Genomic DNA, 5,065 nt, shown 5'->3' on the forward strand with positions numbered 1-5,065 from the left:
TATTGTACTGTAACCCGCAACGAATTATATCTGCGCACAAATCCACATGGAAAATCGTCATTATTTACGCTACATTGCATCCACCCTCGGGGATGGATACTGATAATCTAGTTGAAGTGCGTGACATTTGTTAGTTGCAGTACCGATTTTCACCACTATGTTTGAAATATTAACATTTTCCGTAACAGTCAATGCAACAGCGCCACCAGAGATTCTTTTTTCATTGAAATTTTTGAAATGTGATAATTTGGTCAACTTTTTTTTTCTTTAGTACAGACTTGGCTTTGATGATGGACATTGTTATGACAGATCTGGGCAAAGAAAATTAATCTCTTTCTTGTTAACTAAACTAGGGATGAAAATCTCTCCTGATTTTGTAGTCAGGGAAATATAGTCTTTCCACCAGGTGATAGTGTAGGAGTCCAGATACGCTGTTAGGGGTGTATCTATCAGAGTGTTGGCATAGTTTAAATCGATTTATGCAGAATCCTGAGTTCAGCTCCGAATGTGTCTGAATCATAATGATATAACACAACAGATCATGGTAAGTAAAGCAAGATAAGAAGAAGAACTTCTTTCTTTCCATGAAGTACCACCTGTTGTGATACCAATACTCCTGTGAATATACCATATATCCCACAGCTTTACCTAATCCTATCTGAGGGATTACTGAAAGTTTGGGGAGAAGCTGTGCAAGGACACCATAACAGATCTGTGATCTTCCAGAGCTTCAGGCTGGGCCTATAGATGCCATGGCTATCATGTCACAGATTATCCTACCACCTACACTCCACAGAGGACATTGCTGGATTTAACCCACTAGTAGATACCTCACAAGAGCAGGCAGGAGGGGAGTATAGCTAGTTCTGCTGCTCTGGACAGTTCCTGACATGGACAGAGGTGGCAGCAGAGAGCACTGCGTCAGACTGAAAAGAATCCACCACTTCCTGCAGGACATACAGCAGCTGATAAGTACTGGAAGACTGGAGATTTTTAAATAGAAGTAAATTACAAATCTATATAACTTTCTAAACCAGTTAATTTGAAAGAAAAAGATTTTCGCTGGATAACCCCTTCAAGGACTGTTGCTGTTATACCCATCGGGTCTCTGGTCACAGCACATTTTAACCTCCAGGTTTCCACAATAATCTTAGTGTCAGTAGACAACAAACTACAGTGAAATGAGTCATAGACATGGGCCACCCCCTGAGGAAGTCTGAAGCGTGAGGTACTGTACTATGGACATGCCTATGGCCCTTCTCTGATGATGGCGCATTGAAGTGTGGACGTGTTTCAATCTATTATGCAATAACATGATTTGATTTCCTGTACATTGGGAGCCGTTCTGTCCATGTACCTGTATCTGGGGAGGAATCCCGTCCCCTCGGAATCTATAGATGTTCCTGACACAATGATTTATGGTCTGGCAGTGGCTTGCTGAATGAGATAGTAATTGAGCTGCTCCGGCACCCGCGTTGGATCAAAGGGGAAACAGAGAATTATAGAAATGGAAAAACTATTTTTCTTTGGGAATCAATCACATTAGGATGGAGATTAGGAAATTATTGGAAATAATTATTAGTTACCAAGAAGTATTTTTAGCATGTAACGCTACACTGATGACCTCCCAGTGGTTTATGAAGGACAATCAGGCCTGGATATACTGTAATATATTCTTTGGTACTTTTTCCCATAATGCATAACTTCTTACACATATCTCTTCCTGGGAGGAGCTTAGTTGTCACATGACCTTGTGCCCTTGGTGAGTGATGTCTTTTTAAGTGGAGATAATAATAATAGAAAGGGGTGTGGCTTAAATTGGAAGTTCTCCATCACTTATAACCATGGTGTTTCCATCATCTGGACCAAAGATGAGGAACCTTGGGCCCTCCAACTGTTGCAAAACTACAATTCCCATCATGCCTGGACAGCCAAAGCTTTGCCCAGGCATGATGGGAATTGTAGTTTTGCAACAGCTGGAGGGCCAAAGGTTCCCCATCCCTTATCTAGACCAGTATTCCTCAACCAATGGCTCAGGAACCACCTGTGGCTCCCAAGGCTTCTTACTGGTGCACCACAACTGTTATGCAGTGAGTAGCACAAAGGATGCCTTAGGTAGCCATACACCTTGACTATAGTTATTGACTGAATGTTGTTCAGCCCACAGCTATCTCTCCTGGCGTGGCTGCCATACTCTTCTGGTGGCGGCTTATCTACTTGAGAACATTTAGATTAGACATTTGAAATCCAACATGTTCGAATCTCTTCTCCTGGGGAAGATTAGATACTTGTCCAGTCCTTCCTGAAATCAGTGGATTCGGCTGACACATGTCTAATGTGTACGGGGCCATTTGACTCACTAAGGGGGATATTTACTAACAAATCTAAAAACACGATTTTGTCAAAGATGTTTTGGCATAATTTCCAATCTAATGTGTTTAGTCAAATTTATGTAAATTGTCTAATAGCATAGTAAATGTGTCTTAAAAATAATGGTCTTTTAATTAGTCTAATAAATTCACCTGGTTCGGAGCAGACGTAGCGATGCGCCAGTATATGCGACTTTTAAAAAAATTGTGCAGTTAATAAATTTAGCTAAAAAAGAATTCTGGCGCACTGTCGATCTAATTAACAACAAAAAATTTAATTCAAAAAGTCTCATCTAATTTGGATAGTCTTGTCTAAAAAAGCTTCATAAATTCATATTAGATTTATTTTGAGCGCAAACTAGATATATTAGACTAAAAACAGGTGGAATTAGTTTGATAAATGTCCCCCTAAGTCTTTTAACCTTGGTGAGAACCACACCATTAGCTACAATAAGGCAAGAAACACATGTGATTGCTCCCCCAACGATCTTAAGTGGAATGATTTCTCCACTCTTAGCTTATAGGAAAGGACTCATTTTCCTTTGTGGAGACATCATGGGCTCTGAAAATAGTGTCTGGATCTTCCCCATGTACTCCTTTGATTGACAGACGGAAAACACATTTAATCTCATTTGCATAATGCGCCTCCCTGGCTGTAGGCCCACCACCTGATTGGCTTAAGTGGGGAGGCGCGGTTTAATTAAATCATGTATTATCTGTATGGAAGGGAGAATCCATAAAGTGATTGCGGAATGTGTTGTGATGGGATGTGTCACTCAGCCGCCAGAGCTCATACATCAGTCATTAGCTTCAGCTCGAAAATTGGCGTTGGCTTTGCTCAGTATTCCAGATCAGATGTGGCTCCTATTAGGGGTAATGTGGGACGTAAATGTGTTACTACACGCAGACCCCACACAGTCATAACAAATTCCCCTATTTTTGGTGAAGAGATTAGCTTTAGAAGGAAACTCCAGTTTCCCATTGTGTTTTGGGTTCCTTATTTATGGTTCCATCCACCAGTCATGACTAGGGGTCGGAAGGGCCTGAAATGCGTTAGCATCAGTTCCTACGTGTTTCTGATGCTGCTGCGATGTGTTAATATAAAAAGCCAAGTTTATACTTAATATGAAAGACCCGAATCCTCCTTTTCTGCTCTTGAATTTAGCACTTTTATGATGGTGGAGCTTTAATTGTTCCTACTTTGCATTGTACCTTGTTGTTTTTGCTTTTATGTATAACCTGGTCAAGGGCTCCTTGAGCAACAACTAGAGCTCTGCTACACATGTCTGTCGAGACTGAATACACGGATTGATTTGCAGCGACTTGTGGTGAGTGCAAGCTCTTTTTTCTCCTTAAACTTTGGGTCTTGATATTCTCTTTGCTTTAGGACTATAAGATAGTTTTCCAATTCAATTTTTTTTTTTTTTTTTATGAGAGTCGAGGCAACGTGCTCTCATCACCCAAGTGCTACTAAAAAAGTGTAGCGTGCCACACAAAAAAGTGCACTAGGATGCGGTCTATCGCAAGCCCACTCTAAAAAGAGATGGGCCCCCAACACACCTAATTCCCTTCCCTTCCGGGCCAAAAGGCACCTGCAAAGGTCCAGGACAAATGTCCGCTCTCAGACGAGGCCAAGAGCAGACCGGTAAACAACTACGGCTTGTACCTGAGCATAACCCAGGCACTCACCGTTCGTCATTCAATCAAAAGGTGTTCACTCCCGAAGGAGAACCGGGGGTGCAGGGAGGCAAGGAGCACAGATGGCCACACATGCCTCCCCTAGACCTCCGAGGGGTCCCCAAAAGGCGACCGCAACCCGAAAGATCCTAGTGACAAACAAACGTGGAAAGTGAACACACAGTGACAAAAAGAATAAATAAATCAGACGTGCGCTGTGCAAAACAGCCCGGACATCTGGCCGGATCTATAAAAATTCCTCGTAATTTTCACAGAGCCAGAGGCCGGAAAACTAGAGGTGTGTGCTCAAAGGGGTGTGAATGTGAAGTGCGTGCTCAGTGCCATTCCTCAATTGGGGTCCCACACCCAGTGAGTTCAGGCACCCTGGGGTCACCACTCCCAGGGCACTTCTGCACCTCGACTCTCAACCCCCTCGAAACCTCATGGCCAGATCCAGACGGGCATGACCTACTAGGAAGGCTGCTCAGGCCGCACAGCCAACCGTTCTACCCATGCCGTCTGTGTGGTTCTCTGCTCACTTAAGAACAGATACTACACTTGATCTTAGCCAAAAGGCCGAGAAGCGATTTCCAATTCAATACTGTATATGAATTAGTAGAAATCAAAGTAAGTTGTCAAGAGAATGGGTCAAAACCATGGTTGCCTCTAGTGACCCAGTTGTCAGTAGAATTGATGAGACAACACTGCAGCCAGTCAGATCAATGGAGCAGAGATTTGTAGAGAGGACCAAATCATTATTCTACTCTTAATTCAGCAACGGGAAGGTGCACGGCATTAGAGGACATGATGGTCGGAAGTGACAAATAGTTTAAGTGAGGTCAAAAGATCAGTACTCAAGCTGGCCTACATTAATAGGATTAAAGGAGAAGTCCAGCTGGAAGGGGGGAGTGGTTTAAAAAATTTCCGTATGTACCTCACAGCGGGGAGAAAATGACATCTGGCAGGGTACGGGAGCCCGGTAATGCGGATAGTATAAACATTTTTTTATATTTTCCCCC

General features: G+C 42.7%; 1 pseudogene; it reads right to left on the reverse strand.

The window, feature by feature from the left end:
* Positions 1 to 4,567: 4,567 nt before the first annotated feature.
* LOC138773660 (U2 spliceosomal RNA) lies at positions 4,568 to 4,634 on the reverse strand (annotated as a pseudogene).
* Between the last annotated feature and the right edge of the window lie 431 nt (positions 4,635 to 5,065).

Source organism: Dendropsophus ebraccatus, chromosome 14 (assembly GCF_027789765.1).
Source record: "Dendropsophus ebraccatus isolate aDenEbr1 chromosome 14, aDenEbr1.pat, whole genome shotgun sequence".
NCBI lineage: Eukaryota > Metazoa > Chordata > Amphibia > Anura > Hylidae > Dendropsophus > Dendropsophus ebraccatus.